Consider the following 18,954-nt stretch of genomic DNA (forward strand, 5'->3'; position numbering starts at 1 on the left):
AGTAGAGACGGGGTTTCATCGTTTTAGCCAGGATGGTCTTAACTATTAGCTCTCCAGAAGGGTCAAAATACATAATTAGACACATAGTGTACTATGTTCTTAAAATTCACCAGGAGGAAACAATGAAAAAAATATGAAAAGTCTTTTTGCTGGGAATAATAATGAAAAAAGGTGGAGAAAACCCAATATATTCGAATCAGTCACTTACTATGTCACCTTATTATGACTACTTGATTTTAAACTTGTTCTTCTATGGTAATAAGTAGATTTTATACACTCTCAATCCCATGCATGTTTGAAACTATATTGAGATATCTATAAGGGTGAATAAAAAAGAAAATGGTGTTGTTAATACCATTTGTTATTAAGGAAAGGAAGTCATTGAATGAACACTGAACTAAAAACTAAAGACCATGAAGTTCTGTTTTATTGACCACAGAGTGTTTTATGATTATAATTTCTTTACTGATTAAATTTCTTAAATGATTAGTAGTTAGAGAAAAAAACGAAAACTTCATGGGAAAATATTTTGTCATAACTGAGATGCAATGAAGTTAACATAAATGTAGAGAGAAATGTATAATCATTGTCCACTGTGTGTAAAGGCATCAATATTTAATCTTTAGAGGAATGAAAATGGCTCCATGTTGATGAATATATTTAATTGGGAAGCAATATCTGAGTCATGGAATTGTTAAACTATTACATGAAAATAAGCTAGCAGGGTGCTAGTATTGGTTCTCCAATCTTTTCATCCTTCACTTTGCGCCAGTTTTTGTTAGCATAAATGTAGCCGATGATGTTACTTCTTTCCTTTTAGAAAAAAAAATGCCATTTAAAGGACTCTAAGATTAATTGCTTTGTTCTGTTGGTTTAACATGCAGTAGCAGAGTGCCATGGCTGTTTTGCACATTACAGCCTGATGAAACCAACTGTTTTGACAACCCTCTATAACCCTAGTCACAAGGGATTTAGTAATAGGCTGTTTTCCAAATCTTACCTTGAGAAATGCTTAATAAGCTTGAAATCTCTTTCTTTCACTTAATGCCCTCTGTGCTTTCTCTGTGCCCCTCACTTTAACAGTGGGCAATGTGTGAGGAGGCACTGCCCCTTATTTGGTGTTTGCCCCTGGGATGACTCCCACATTTAGCAGCGAATCTTTATGAAATCTACTGGAGAAGGGCCCAGGGAGCACAGTCTTAGTTATGCTCAAGCTGTTGCTCTGCATTAACAGTTGGCTTCTATTGCCTGTCAGGCCCAACACTAATGGATGCTCAGTCAACTCAGATTACAGATGTCAGGCAGAGAACACGTCCCTTGTTAAAACTTTATCCTCTTCCATTTTTGATGATAGATTGGCTAACTTTATTCATGGTTTGGCTTTCATAGATAGGATGCTGTTGTTAATGGCTACAAACAACTACCCACTAATTCTTCCAACAAGCCTGGGTGATGTGTCTGACACTACAATCATGAAAAGCAATTGTTCGACGAAATATTTTACCCTGGTTAACAAGAACCACCAGTTTCTTATACTATAGTATATGTGTTCTTTCTGTCTGGTGCCTAACAAAGCGACATATATATTTTGTATTTTGTCATATTGCATATACGTGGTTAATAAAGAAATTATAGATTTCTGTTCCAAAACATGAATTTGAACTCAGTACAACAGTGCAAATTAAAGAAATAAGCTGACACTTGAACTTAAACATGTTGATGTTCTAAATTAGTTAAGAGATAAAACAGCCAGGCATGGTGGCTCCCACCAGTAATCCCAGCTACTCCAGAGACTGAGGCCATAGAATTGCTTGAGACCAGGAACTCAAGATCAGGTTGGGCAACATAGCATCTCTTTAAAAATTAGCTGTATGTGGCACCTGTAGTTTCAGCTCCTCTGGAGGCTAAAGTTGGGGATCCCTTGACCCCAAAAGTTTGAGGTTCTAGTGAGCTATGTTTGTGCCACTGCACTCCAGTCTGGGAGACAGAGCAAGACTGTCTCAAAAAAAAAAAAAAGAGAGAGAGAGAAAACAATGAATCTGCTTGTTGCTGTATAATAAACCTGATATTTGAGTCTTGGCAGGATGAATTTAATCTCTCTGGCTCTTAGGTTTGCTACTAAACAGCAAACTCTATGGGGAGAAGGATGTCTGCCTCATTCAATTGTAGAATTTGTGCACCTAAGATACTGCCCAGGAAATAATAAGGATTCAATAAATATTTGTTCGATTAAATGCAATGGAGTGATGCCATGATTCCAAATATTCTGAGAAAGTTTAGCAGAACTATATATATATATGTACACACACACATATATATATACACACATACACATATATGTATATAAGTATATCAAAACAGCTCCCACAATTCAAAACCAATCCACTTTCTAATTTATGGCATTAGATTATTTTTCATGCTTTGTGATGTTTCTCTATTAAACTGACAAATCTTAAGGATCATGTCTTTAACTCCTTTATTCTGTTTTTCATTATTCTTATTTTCACTGTCTCTTACAGCTTCATTCTAAGGATGTAAGCACATTCCATGCTCCTTTTCAAGGCATCAGTTACTTAGTTTTAATTTACATACAAATAATACATAAATACAGTAAAAGAATAAAATAATACAGAAGAGCTTATGGTAAAAAGCAACTCTCTTGCCCCATCCCTCCTACCTTTATTTTTAGTGTCTAGTTACAACTTCTTTTAACTATTTATATTTTAGTTTTTCAAGCAGTTATCTAGTTGTTATCTCCAATGTTATCTCCCAAAGTAGATTCCTAATTTCATTCAGAATAAATAAGAAACCATGTTTTGGTAAAATATTCTCATATTTCCTTTTGTCTTCCCAGTACCTAGAATAGTGCCTGACACTTAGTTGGACCTCAATAAACATTTATTGAATATATTTAATATATTGGAGGAAAATGGCAAAGAAGATTAGCTATAAAAAAAGTGATGTTTCTCTGCAAAGCAGCACCAATTCTCTTAACACAGAGAAGACCTAGGAAACCAGCGGACAAAGATATTTTAGAAAATAAAACAAAAATCCATTAGATGACATTATTCCTCAGCTCCTATCAGTCTCAGCACAATTTAATGGAATGTAATCTTTATCTCTTCCACAATTGTAATTATATAACAGGCAACAATGGTTCCCATATTATTTTATGCACTGCAGCTGACCTCAAAGATGGCAGCAGCTGAGCAATGAAGATAATCTAATTTTAAACTGTTGTGCAGGTAGTAAACATTTAAACATGTTCCTATTATACTTAAAACTTAAAAAAAAATCTGCCCTAACTTAGTGGCATATATATTTGGGTTTTTTTGTTTGTTTTAATCTTTCACTGATTTGTGATTCAATTGGCATATTTTTCATACCAGCCCTCTAACCAGCACTTCAAGTTTTATATCATGGTTCATAATTCAGAAACATGGCCTCCTATGACAAAAATTAACTCTTTCTCCTCTTAATTTCTAAACGTGACATCTTCCAGGTTCCTTCATTTTTGTGTACCTTCAAAAATCTAGTCCTTAATTATATTTTAGAAACCAATTTAGGAGCAAAACCAAGTCCAAATGGATGTTTTGAATAGACTTGAAATAGATAAAGCAATTGTTATTTTGCATTTCTGTTCTCATTGAACTAGAAATTTGCTAATCCTCAAATATCACTTCCTGTGTGAGCTGATTCCACCAAAATGAAGTAGTCAATTTTTCCTCTAGCTCCCATATTGATGGCTAGACCCCTCTAGCATTGCTAGTTTTACTTTACCTTGTAACTTATTTTCCTTTTTGCTTTCCCTCCATGGATTTTCATTAAAACGGAGCATTTACTGAGACTCTATCTATTCCAAGTGTGCTGGATGTTCTATAAACAGATGTATTCTGAACATAAAGAAGCTGGATATGTTTGAGTAAATATGTTAGCCCAGGAATGGAAGTGACATATAAAAACACCTCTCAATTTGTGAGCAGAGAGTGCTATTGAGGACATGGTGAAGTTCAAAGTTGGGACATGGTAGAAGTGTCTCAGAAGATAACACCAATATCCTTTAAGCATTGGTTTGTAGATAATGTGTTGCCATTCTTATCCTGCCATGTATAGTATATTTGTAACTCATTCATAGTCCATGTTTGAAAACCCACTACCATTTATTGTCTACCTGCTGAGTACTGACCTTGGTTTTGAGGCTGCTAGTCAGTCTGGGGCAGGGTCTCTGTTGTGGCCATATGTATCATAGGAGACAATAGCTTCTGCTCTGCCAGGCAGGTTCTGCATTCAGAAGAATCCTTATCAATAGCTCATGCTGATAACAGCACAGTGGTTAAAATATATTCAGCTACTAGAGCTGGTTGCTGACTTAACTCTAAATGTCACACATCATTTTGGGGGGAATTTAGTTTCCATACTTAATCGCGTATATCTCAGTATATAAACTATTGCATGGAGAAGATAGGGTAGCTCAAAAAGAAGCAATGTAGAATAGAATGTACATATTTTCAATATTGTATATCATAGGAAAACTGAGGGAAAGGAATGGCATTGCAGTCTTTTATTCTTACCAACTGTGTGACTTTGTGAAATTCACTCTAGCTGGGCTTATAGAATGTGCACGTATAAAATGAAAGTGGAATAGGGAATTCACTAATATCCTTACAGCTCTGAGAAGCCATGATGTTATATAGGCTGATTCATGTAGTTCTTAGTCACCAGAGTCCAGCAATTCTAGTATTTCTCCAATCCTGACCCTTAATGGAGAATCTAGGAGATGAGTGGATTAGTATTGAAATAGCCAGCAAGAATGCTGATTGAAAATCATATTCTCTTAACTAAAAAGACAGAGAGGCTCTGATTTGCACTGAAGTAACTTTGAAGACATGGCAAAGTTCATCTGGATTAGAGCATTCACTTGCCTATTACATTTTTAACTTCCATGCACTGGGTAGGTATAGGCCTTTTCCATCCACACTGTCTAGAGCCGGGAAGAAAACTTAGTCCTTAAACCAGCATTTCCTGCCTCTGAGAGAAATGGAGAAACTATAGAACTGATCTTTCACTCCACCTTCCCCACATGGGCTATGAACTTGAAATCTGAGTTTGAGTAAACAAAATTAAACTACCTGAATCCAGGTAGGCGGTGCATAAACTGTCCAGGTCACAATAGACCCTCACACTGGGATCTGCTTCCCTCATTTATATTTCTTTCTAGAATTCCATGGCATTTGAGGGTGTGGGGCTCAGCAATAGCTAAATGGCTAGTTGTTAATGGGTTTTTAATTTGACTGTGTGTTTGCTTAGTAGCAATCACTCTCCCATGTGAAGGTAACAAATCTTCTGGAGTGAAATTATTGTAATTTAACCAATGGCAACACAAACATTGTATGATTCAGTGGCTTAAAATGTGCAGTTCTGGAAATAAAGAATTAAAACTAGAATGTTCAATGAAATGCACAATGGAAATTAATGGCCAAAAATAAAATAAACTACTTCCTAATCGACTGCCAAATAAACCTAAAATCATGATCAATTCTGCCAGCAGGGTCCTATTGAAATTCTCGGTGACTAAACATCACCTTGCATCATTGCAAAAGGAAAGCAGGTAGGAAAAAACAAAGATTCTATTCATGGAAGTGAATCTGCCAGTGCAAAGTAGCTGTGTAACCCCTTCCAAATATCATTTGAAGATTGTTTCAAATCCTAAAATCTAAAGCTGTTTAACTTCAACACAGCTGAGCTAGGGTTGCCAGCATATGCCTAGCAATTAACACATAAAATTTCTATTTAGTATAGAAAAAATATCTCTGGGATTTGGTTGAATCTCAAATGTTAACAGTTTTATTTTTCAATTCATTTATTTCCAACTTTCGTATCACATCCAACCATGTGAAGGCTTTGGCTGTGGAAAAGCAGAAAACCTTATAGAAAAAAAAAAAAAGGATATTTTAATAAGCTGGCTAATCCTCTCTAGCCATACCTCTTCAAATGGATTTTAAAACCACCATGTAATTATAGATGTAGTCCAAGTCAGAGCAGGAATGTGAAATGCCTGCAAGATGCTCCGTATAGGCCTATTCTCCAGGAGGCTGTAAAAGAAGCACAGTTTCAACTTTTGGAGAACTTTGAAAAGCAATATCACAGTCAGTTATTCTGTGGGTTACGACAGTCTTTCAACTCATGCCAAAGGAAGGAGCATTCAGCCCTGACTGAGAACTCATGAGCTAGAAAAACTGATATCAGAAACCAAAAACGAGCAAAATGTGTCAGAGAAAGTGACAGTTCAAGCCACTTGCTTCTTGTAGATATCTACAACAAAGAAAATGTTTGTGGCATCTCATAAAAACACCAGCTAACTTAATATTGCTGCCAAGCCAAAAAGAAAATATAGCTGAGAGTGTGCTAACATAAACAAAACAAAACAAAAAAAAGAACAGAGGATGCTTTAAATACACTGATATGATTTTCCTCTTGTTAACTTTCAAGGGCATTATTAGAAGCTCATGTTACTGATAAATAAATTATTGGTCTTGTTTGGGTTCCAAACTTTTGTTTGAATAACTGATTTCCTTTGACACTATTGAAAAAAATTCTCTGTGGCTACCTTTCTATGAAGTATAAAAACGAAAGTGCAATGTTTGTACCACAATGAGAGTTAAAAGGATTTCCCAGGGACTAAGTGAGGGGTTAAACATACTATAGACTCTGGTTGAAATAAAGATGCATTATCAGTGAAAGTTCTCCTTCACACCTGTTTCCAAATCCACATTCTCGTTCCAGACATTGAACTGCCATTTTACAGTTGGAGAAATAAAGCATGAAAGCAGGCAGAGAGGAAGTTGTTTACTCAAGAAGACTTTACAGTTAACCAGTGATCAGAACCCAAAGTTCTTTATTCCTAGTCTACTTATATTTACATGATGCTAGATTATATTACACAATTCATTTCACTTGAATAAAATGAGTAAGACAAAGTCTCTGTCCTCAGGAGGGTATCAAGAGGCATAGTAAAAAGAACACATTCATTCAGTTACATGTATTTGAGTTTAAATTTCACTTCAAAACTTACTAGGAGACTTCGGACAAATGAGTCAACTTTCTGTGCCTTCCTTTCCTGATCTTGTCTTTACAAGCAAGGATACTAATATATTTTTCACAGAGCTGTTTTAAGAATCAGAAATAACATATATCAGAGATATTCCTAAGTGCTTGGCACACAGTCACTCTTCAATAAATGCCCTCTCATATTATTAATGGAGGAGACAAAAAGTAAACAGATTACTTTAAGGCTGGGAAGAATGAAATGAATGCCATAGGAAGGCATGTCAAGTGCTCTGGGCATTTGACATACTAAGAAGCAGACTGTACAAAATGTTATGCTAAATTCAGCCACTGCAAAAACATGCCAAATTGTAAAGACCATTGATGCTAGGAAGAAACTGCATCAACTAATGAGCAAAATAATCAGCTAATATCATAATGACAGGATCAAATTCACACGTAACAATATTAACCTTAAATATAAATGGGCTAAATGCTCCAACTAAAAGACACAGACTGGCAAATTGGATAAAGAGTCAAAACCCATCAGTGTGCTGTATTCAGGAGACCCATCTCACATGCAGAGACACACATAGGCTCAAAATAAAGGGATGGAGGAAGATCTACCAAGCAAATGGAAAACAAAAAAAAGCAGGGGTTGCAATCCTAGTCTCTGATAAAACAGACTTTAAACCAGCAAGGATCAAAAGAGACAAAGAAGGCTATTACATAATGGTAAAGGGATCAATTCAACAAGAAGAGCTAACTATCCTAAATATATATGCACCCAATACAGGAGCACCTGAATTCATAAAGCAAGTCCTTAGAGACCTGCAGAGAGACTTAGACTCCCACACAATAATAATGGGAGACTTTAACATCCCACTGTCAACATTAGACAGATCAACGAGACAGAAAGTTAACAAGGATATCCAGGAATTGAACTCAGTTCTACACCAAGTGGACTTAATAGACATCTACAGAACTCTCCACCCCAAATCAACAGAATATACATTCTTCACAACATACTTATTCCAAAACTGACCACATAGTTGGAATTAAAACGCTCCTCAGCAAATGTAAAAGAATAGAAATTATAACAAACTGTCTCTCAGACCACGGTGCAATAAAACTAGAACTCAGGATTAAGAAACTCACTCAAAACCACTCAACTACATGGAAACTGAACAACCTGCTCCTAAATGACCACTGGGTACATAACAAAATGAAGGCAGAAATAAAGATGTTCTTTGAAACCAATGAGAACAAAGATACAACATACCAGAATCTCTGGGACACATTTAAAGCAGTGTGTAGAGGGAAATTTACAGCACTATATGCCCACAAGAGAAAGCAGGAAAGATCTAAAATTGACACTCTAACATCACAATTAAAAGAACTAGAGAAGCAAGAGCAAACACATTCAAAAGCTAGCGGAAGGCAAGAAATAACTAAGATCAGAGCAGAACTGAAGGAGATAGAGACACAAAAAACCCTCCAAAAAATCAATGAATCCAGGAGCTGGTTTTTTGAAAAGATCAACAAAATTGATAGACTGCTAGCAAGACTAATAAGAATAAAAGAGAGAAGAATAAAAAAGACGCCATAAAAAAAGATAAGGGGATATCACCACTGATCCCACAGAAATACACACTATCATCAGAGAATACTATAAACACCTCTATAAAAATAAACTAGAAAATCTAGAAGAAATGGATGAATTCCTGGACACTTACACTCTCCCAAGAGTAAACCAGAAAGAAGTTGAATCCCTGAATAGACCAATAACAGGTTCTGAAATTGAAGCAATAATTAATAGCCTACCAACCAAGAAAAGTTCAGGACCAGACGAATTCACAGCTGAATTCTACCAGAGGTACAAGGAGGAGCTGGTACCATTCCTTCTGAAACTATTCCAATCAATAGAAAAAGAGGGAATCCTCCCTAACTCATTTTATGAGGCCAACATCATTATGATACCAAAGCCTGGCAGAGACACAACAAAAAAAGAGAATTTTAGACCAATATCCCTGATGAACATCGATGCAAAAATCCTCAATAAAATACTGGCAAACCAAATCCAGCAGCACATCAAAAAGCTTATCCACCATGATCAAGTTGGCTTCATCCCTGGGATGCAAGGCTGGTTTAACATATGCAAATCAATAATGTAACCCATCATATAAAAAGAACCAAAAGACAAAAAACACATGATTATCTCAATATATGCAGAAAAGGCCTTTGACAAAATTCAACAGCCCTTCGTGCTAAAAACTCTCAATAAACTAGGTAGTGATGGGACATATCTCAAAATATTAAGAGCTATTTATGACAAACCCACAGCCAATATCATACTGAATGGGCAAAAACTGAAAGCATTCCCTTTGAAAACTAGCACAAGGCAGGGATGCCCTCTCTCACCACTCCTATTCAACATAGTGTTGGAAGTTCTAGCCAGGGCAATCAGGCAAGATAAAGAAATAAAGTGTATTCATTTAGGAAAAGAGGAAGTCAAATGTCCCTGTTTGCAGATGACATGACTGTATATATAGAAAACCCCATCGTCTCAGCCCAAATTCTTCTTAAGCTGATAAGCAACTTCAACAAAGTCTCAGGATACAAAATCAATGTGCAAATGTCACAAGCATTCCTATACACCAATAACAGACAAACAGAGAGCCAAACAATGAGTGAACTCCCATTCACAGTTGCTTCAAAGAGAGTAAAATACCTAGGAATCCAACTAACAAGGTATGTGAAGGATCTCTTCAAGGAGAACTACAAACCACTGCTAAATGAAATAAAAGGACACAAACAAATGTAAGAAAATTCCCTGCTCATGGATAGGAAGAATCAATATCGTGAAAATGGCCGTACTACCCAAGGTAATTCATAGATTCAATGCCATCCCCATCAAGCTACCAAAGAATTTCTTCACAGAATTGGAGAAAACTACTTTAAAGTTCATATGGAACAAAAAAAGAGCCTGCATTGCCAAAACAATCCTAAGCCAAAAGAACAAAGCTGGAGGCATCACACTACCTGACTTCAAACTATACTACAAGTCTACAGTAACCGAAACAGCATAGTACTGGTAACAAAACAGAGATATAGACCAATGGAACAGAATAGAGCCCTCGGAAATAATACTAAACATTTACAGCCATCTGATATTTGATAAACCTGACAAGAACAAGAAATGGGGAAAGGATGCCCTATTTCATAAATGGTGCTGGGAAAACTGACTAGCCATATCTAGAAAGCTGAAACTGGATCCCTTCCTTACACCTTATACAAAAATTAATTCGAGGTGGATTAAAGACTTAAATGTTAGATATAAAACCATAAAAACCCTAGAAGAAAACCAAGGTAATACCATTCAGGACACAGGCATGGGCAAGGACTTCATGACCAAAACACCAAAATCAATGGCAACAAAAGCCAAAATTGACAAATGGGATCTAATTGAACTAAAGAACTTTTGCACAGCAAAGGAAACTATCATCAGAATGAACAGGCAACCTATGGAATGGGAGAAAATTTTTACAATCTACTCATCTGACAAAGGGCTAATATCCAGAATCTACAAAGAACTTAAACAAATTTACAATAAAAAAATCAAACAACCCCATCAAAAAGTGGGCAAAGGCTATGAACAGACACTTCTCAAAAGAAGACATTTATGCAGCCAACAGACATGAAAAAATGCTCATCATCACTGGCCGTCAGAGAAATGCAAATCAAAACCAAAATGAGATACTATCTCACACCAGTTAGAATGGCGTTCATTAAAAAGTCAGGAAACAACAGGTGCTGGAGAGGATGGGGAGAAATAGGAACACTTTTATACTGTTGGTGGGACTGTAAACTAATTCAACCATTGTGGAAGACAGTGTGGTGATTCCTTAAGTATCTAGAAGTAGAAATATCATTTGACCCAGCCATCCCATTACTGGGTATATACCCAAAGGATTATAAATCATTATGCTATAAAAACACATGCATATGTATGTTTATTGCAGCACTAATCACAATAGCAAAGACTTGGAACCAACCCAAATGTCCATCTATGATAGCCTGGATTAAGAAAATGTGGCACATATATACCATGGAATACTATGCAGCCATAAAAAAGGATGAGTTAATGTCATTTGTAGGGACATGGATGAAGCTGGAATCCATCATTCTGAGCAAGTTATCACAAGGACAGAAGACCAGACACCACATGTTCTCACTCATACGTGGGAATTGAACAATGAGAACACTTGGACCCAGGGTGGGGAACATCAAACACCGGGGCTTGCCGTGGGGTTGGGGGAGTGGGGAGGGATAGCATTAGGAGGTATACCTAGTGTAAATGACTAATTAACGGGGGCAGCACTCCAACATGGCACATGTATACATATGTAACAAAGCTGCACACATTGTGCACATGTACCATAGAACTTAAAGTATAATAATAATAATAAGAAGAAAGGACAAAAAGGACATTACATAATGATAAAGGGTTCAATTCAAAGAAGTCTTAACTATCCTTAACTTAAGTATATATGCACCTAATACTAGGGCACCCAGATTCATAAAACTAGTCAGTAGAGACTTAACAAAGAGACTTTGATAATCACACAATAATAGTGGGATACTTCAATAACCCACTGACAGTATTGGACAAATCATTGAAGCAGAATACTAATGAAGGTATTCCGGACCTAAACCCAGCACTTGACCAAATGGCCCTAACAGACATCAACAGAACACTTCACCCCAAAATAACAGAATATACATTTTTCTCATCTGCACATGGTACATACTCTAAAATTGACCACACACTCAGCCATAAGGCAATTCTCAACAAATTGAAAAAAAATACTGAAATCATACCAACCACACTCTTGGACCACAGTACAATAAAAATAGACATCAATACCATGATCTCTCAAAACCATAGAATTAAATAAAAATTAAACAATCTTCTCTTGAATGACTTTTTGACAAAGAAAGAAACTAAGGGAAAATTCAAGAAATCCTTTGAAAGTAATGAAAACAATGATACAACATACAAGAATCACTGGAACACAGTAAAGCTGTGTGAGGGGAAATTTTATAGTGCTAAGCACTCATATCAAAAAGTTAGAAAACAGTCTTTTTTTTTTTTTTTTGAGACGGAGTCTCACTCTGTCTCCCAGGCCGGAGTGCAGTGGCCAGATCTCAGCTCACTGCAAGCTCCGCCTCCCGGGTTTATGCCATTCTCCTGCCTCAGCCTCCTGAGTAGCTGGGACTACAGGCGCCCGCCACCTCGCCCGGCTAGTTTTTGTGTGTGTGTATTTTTTTAGTAGAGACGGGGTTTCACCGTGTTAGCCAGGATGGTCTCGATCTCCTGACCTCGTGATCCGCCCGTCTCAGCCTCCCAAAGTGCTGGGATTACCGGCTTGAGCCACTGCGCCCGGCCGAAAACAGTCTTAAATTAATAACCTAACATTACACCTAGAGGAACTGGAAAAAAAAATGAGCAAACCAACCTCACATCTAGCAGAAGAAAAGAAACAACCAAAATCAGAGCTGAACTGAATTACACAGAGATGAGAAAATCATACAAAAGATCGAGAAAACCGAAAATTTGTTTTTTGAAAGAATAAATAAGATTGATAGACCACTAACTAGACTAATTTAAAAAAGAGGAAAGATCCAAATAAACACAATCAGAAATGATAAGAAATGACAGACGAGTTGATGGGTGCAGCACACCAACATGGCACAAGTATACATATGTAACAAACCTGCACGTTATGCACATGTACCCTACAACGTAAAGTATAATAATAATAAATAAATTTAAAAAATTAAAAAAAAAAAAAAAAGAAATGACAAAGGGGACATTACCACCAACCCCAGAGAAATACAAACATGCCCTCAGAGACCATTACAAACAACTCTGTGCACAAAAACTAGAAAACCTAGAAAAAAATGGATGCACAACCTCTGAAGATTGAACTGGGAAGAAACCAAATCCATGAACATGACAATAATGAGATTCAAAATTGAATCAGTAATAAAAATCCTACCAACCAAAAATGCCCTGAATGAGACAGATTCACAGCCAAATTCTGACAGCGTTGGTACCTATCCTACTAAACAATTCTGAAAAATTAAGGAGGAGAGATTCCTCCCAACTTATTTTGTGAGGCCAGCATCATTTTGATACCCAAATCTGGCAGAAACACAACAAAAAAAGAAAACTTCAGGCCAAATATCCCTAATAAGCATAGATGTTTTGTTAGGGAACAAAACACTGCAAACTGAATGCAGCAGCATAACAAAAAGCTAATCCACCACTATTAAGTAAGCTTTATTTCTGGGATTCAAGGTTGGTTTGACCTATGCAAATCAATAAGTGTGATTCATCACATAAACAGAACTAAAAACAGAAACCATATGATCATCTGAATAGACACAGAAAAGCTGTCAATAGAATTCAGTATTCCTTCAGGTTATAAACCCTCAACAAACCAGGCATTGAAGGAACCTAGTTCAAAATAATAAGAGCCACCTATGACAAACCCATATACCAACATCATACTGAATGGGCAAAAGCTGGAAGCATTCCCTATGAGAACAGAAAGAAGACAAAATGTCCACTCACCACTCCTATTTAACATAATCGTGGAAGTCCTAGCCAGAATAATCAGGCAAGAGAAAGAAATAAAAGCCATTCAAATAGGAAGAGAGGAAGTCAAAATATCTCTCTTCACAGATAATGCAAGTCTATACCTAAAAAATGCCATCATCTCTGCCCAAAGGTCCTAGGTCTTATAAATAACTTTAGCAAAGTTGCAGATACAAAATCAATGTATCAATCAAAACCCAACAGCATTTTTATACACTAATAACATCAAATCTGAGAGTCAAATCAAGAATGCAATCCCACTTACAATAAGCACACAAAAAATAAAATATTTAGAAATACAGCTAAACAGGGAGGTGAAAGATCTCTACAATGAAATTACAAAGCACTGCTGAGCAAAATCAGACACGATACAAACAAATAGAAGAACATTCCATGCTCATGTATAGGAAGAATCAATATTATTAAAATGGCCATACTGCCCAAAGCAATTTACAGAATCAATGCTATTCCTATAAAACTACTAATTATGTTTTTAGAATTAATCATTATTAATAATTAATTACTAATTATTATTGGAATTAGAATTAGAAAAATATTGTTCTACAATCATTTGAAACCAACAAAAAGCCCAAATAGCCAAAGCAATCCTGCTTTAAAGACACATGCGCACTATAATCTATGTCCATAAAGAACAAGGCTGGAAGATGGCCGAATAGGAACAGCTCCAGTCTCCAACTCCCAGCGTGAGCGACACAGAAGACCGGTGATTTCTGCATTTTCAACTGAGGTACTGGGTTCATCTCACTGGGGAGTGCCGGACGATCGGTGCTGGTCAGCTGCTGCAGCCCGACCAGCGAGAGCTGAAGCAGGGCGAGGCATTGCCTCACCTGGGAAGCGCAAGGGGGAAGGGAATCCCTTTTCCTAGCCAGGGGAACTGAGACACACAACACCTGGAAAATCAGGTAACTCCCACCCCAATACTGCGCTTTAAGCAAACAGGCACACCAGGAGATCATATCCCACACCTGGACGGGAGGGTCCCACACCCACGGAGCCTCCCTCATTGCTAGCACAGCAGTCTGTGATCTACCGGCAAGGCAGCAGCGAGGCTGGGGGAGGGGCGCCCGCCATTGCTGAGGCTTAAGTAGGTAAACAAAGCTGCTGGGAAGCTCGAACTCGGTGGAGCTCACAGCAGCTCAAGGAAACCTGCCTGTCTCTGTAGACTCCACCTCTGGGGACAGGGCAATAACAAACGCCGCCGAAACCTCTGCAGATGCAAACAATTCTGTCTGACAGCTTTGAAGAGAGCAGTGGATCTCCCAACACGGAGGTTGAGATCTGAGAAGGGACAGACTCCCTACTCAAGTGGGTCCCTGACCCCTGAGTAGCCTAACTGGGAGACATACCCCACTAGGGGCAGTCTGACACCCCACACCTCACAGGGTGGAGTACACCCCTGAGAGGAAGCTTCCAAAGCAAGAATCAGACAGGTACACTCGCTGTTCAGCAATATTCTATCTTCTGCAGCCTCTGCTGCTGATACCCAGGCAAACAGGGTCTGGAGTGGACCTCAAGCAATCTCCAACAGACCTACAGCTGAGGGTCCTGACTGTTAGAAGGAAAACTATCAAACAGGAAGGACACCTACACCAAAACCCCATCAGTACATCACCATCATCAAAGACCAGAGGCAGATAAAACCACAAAGATGGGGAAAAAAGCAGGGCAGAAAAGCTGGAAGTTCAAAAAATAAGAGCGCATCTCCCCCGGCAAAGGAGCGCAGCTCATTGCCAGCAACGGATCAAAGCTGGACGGAGAATGACTTTGACGAGATGAGAGAAGAAGGCTTCAGTCCATCAAATTTCTCAGAGCTAAAGGAGGAATTACGTACCCAGCGCAAAGAAACTAAAAATCTTGAAAAAAAAGTGGAAGAATTGATGGCTAGAGTAATTAATGCAGAGAAGGTCATAAACGAAATGAAAGAGATGAAAACCATGACACGAGAAATAAGTGACTAATGCACAAGCTTCAGTAACCGACTCGATCAACTGGAAGAAAGAGTATCTGCGATTGAGGATCAAATGAATGAAATGAAGCGAGAAGAGAAACCAAAAGAAAAAAGAAAAAGAAATGAACAAAGCCTGCAAGAAGTATGGGATTATGTAAAAAGACCAAATCTACGTCTGATTGGGGTGCCTGAAAGTGAGAGGGAAAATGGAACCAAGTTGGAAAACACTCTTCAGGATATCATCCAGGAGAACTACCCCAACCTAGTAGGGCAGGCCAACATTCAAATCCAGGAAATACAGAGAATGCCACAAAGATACTCCTCGAGAAGAGCAACTCCAAGACACATAATTGCCAGATTCACCAAAGTTGAAATGAAGGAAAAAATCTTAAGGGCAGCCAGAGAGAAAGGTCGGGTTACCCACAAAGGGAAGCCCATCAGACTAACAGCAGATCTCTTGGCAGAAACTCTCCAAGCCAGAAGAGAGTGGGGGCCAATATTCAACATTCTTAAAGAAAAGAATTTTCAACCCAGAATTTCATATCCAGCCAAACTAAGTTTCATAAGTGAAGGAGAAATAAAATCCTTTACAGATAAGCAAATGCTTAGAGATTTTGTCACCACTAGGCCTGCCTTACAAGAGACCCTGAAGGAAGCACTCAACATGGAAAGGAACAACCGGTACCAGCCATTGCAAAAACATGCCAAAATGTAAAGACCATCGAGGCTAGGAAGAAACTGCATCAACTAACGAGCAAAATAACCAGTTAATATCATAATGGCAGGATCAAGTTCACACATAACAATCTTAACCTTAAATGTAAATGGACTAAATGCTCCAATTAAAAGACACAGACTGGCAAACTGGATAAAGAGTCAAGACCCATCAGTCTGCTGTATTCAGGAGACCCATCTCACATGCAGAGACATACATAGGCTCAAAATAAAGGGATGGAGGAAGATTTACCAAGCAAATGGAGAACAAAAAAAGCGGGGGTTGCAATACTAGTCTCTGATAAAACAGACTTTAAACCATCAAAGATCAAAAGAGACAAAGAAGGCCATTACATAATGGTAAAGGGATCAATTCAACAGGAATAGCTAACTATCCTAAATATATATGCACCCAATACAGGAGCACCCAGATTCATCAAGCAAGTCCTTAGAGACTTACAAAGAGACTTAGACTCCCATACAATAATAATGGGAGACTTCAACACTCCACTGTCAATATTAGACAGATCAACGAGACAGAAAGTTAACAAGGATATCCAGGAATTGAACTCATCTCTGCAGCAAGCAGACCTAATAGACATCTATAGAACTCTCCACCCCAAATCAACAGAATATACATTCTTCTCAGCACCACATCGTACTTACTCCAAAATCGACCACGTAATTGGAAGTAAAGCACTCCTCAGCAAATGTACAAGAACAGAAATTATAACAAACTGTCTCTCAGACCACAGTGCAATCAAACTAGAACTCAGGACTAAGAAACTCAATCAAAACTGCTCAACTACATGGAAACTGAACAACCTGCTCCTGAATGACTACTGGGTACATAACGAAATGAAGGCAGAAATAAAGATGTTCTTTGAAATCAAAGAGAACAAAGATACAACATACCAGAATCTCTGGGACACATTTAAAGCAGTGTGTAGAGGGAAATTTATAGCACTAAATGCCCACAAGAGAAAGCAGGAAAGATCTAAAATTGACACTCTAACATCGCAATTAAAAGAACTAGAGAAGCAAGAGCAAACACATTCGAAAGCTAACAGAAAGCAAGAAATAACTAAGATCAGAGCAGAACTGAAGGAGATAGAGACACAAAAAACTCTCCAAAAAATCAATGAATCCAGGAGTTGGTTTTTTTGAAAAGATCAACAAAATTGACAGACCACTAGCCAGACTAATAAAGAAGAAAAGAGAGAAGAATCAAATCGACGCAATTAAAAATGATAAAGGGGATATCACCACCGACCCCACAGAAATACAAACTACCATCAGAGAATACTATAAACACCTCTACGCAAATAAACTGGAAAATCTAGAAGAAATGGATAATTTCCTGGACACTTACACTCTTCCAAGACTAAACCAGGAAGAAGTTGAATCCCTGAATAGACCAATAGCAGGCTCTGAAATTGAGGCAATAATTAATAGCCTACCAACCAAAAAAAGTCCAGGACCAGATGGATTCACAGCTGAATTCTACCAGAGGTACAAGGAGGAGTTGGTACCATTCCTTCTGAAACTATTCCAATCAATAGAAAAAGAGGGAATCCTCCCTAACTCATTTTATGAGGCCAACATCATCCTGATACCAAAGCCTGGCAGAGACACAACAAAAAAAGAGAATTTTAGACCAATATCCCTGATGAACATCGATGCAAAAATCCTCAATAAAATACTGGCAAACCGGATTCAGCAGCACATCGAAAAGCTTATCCACCATGATCAAGTTGGCTTCATCCCTGGGATGCAAGGCTGGTTCAACATTCGCAAATCAATAAACATAATCCAGCATATAAACAGAACCAAAGACAAGAACCACATGATTATCTCAATAGATGCAGAAAAGGCTTTTGACAAAATTCAACAGCCCTTCATGCTAAAAACGCTCAATAAATTCGGTATTGATGGAACGTACCTCAAAATCATAAGAGCTATTTATGACAAACCCACAGCCAATGTCATACTGAATGGGCAAAAACTGGAAAAATTCCCTTTGAAAACTGGCACAAGACAGGGATGCCCTCTCTCACCACTCCTATTCAACATAGTGTTGGAAGTTCTGGCTAGGGCAATCAGGCAAGAGAAAGAAATCAAGGGTATTCAGTTAGGAAAAGAAGAAGTCAAATTGTCCCTGTTTGCAGATGACATGATTGTATATTTAGAAAACCCCATTGTCTCAGCCCAAAATCTCCTTAAGCTGATAAGCAACTTCAGCAAAGTCTCAGGATACAAAATTAATGTGCAAAAATCACAAGCATTCTTATACACCAGTAACAGACAAACAGAGAGCCAAATCAGGAATGAACTTCCATTCACAATTGCTTCAAAGAGAATAAAATACCTAGGAATCCAACTTACAAGGGATGTAAAGGACCTCTTCAAAGAGAACTACAAACCACTGCTCAGTAAAATAAAAGAGGACACAAACAAATGGAAGAACATACCATGCTCATGGATAGGAAGAATCAATATCGTGAAAATGGCCATACTGCCCAAGGTAATTTATAGATTCAATGCCATCCCCATCAAGCTACCA

This window comes from Macaca thibetana, chromosome 4 (genome assembly GCF_024542745.1).
Source record: "Macaca thibetana thibetana isolate TM-01 chromosome 4, ASM2454274v1, whole genome shotgun sequence".
NCBI lineage: Eukaryota > Metazoa > Chordata > Mammalia > Primates > Cercopithecidae > Macaca > Macaca thibetana.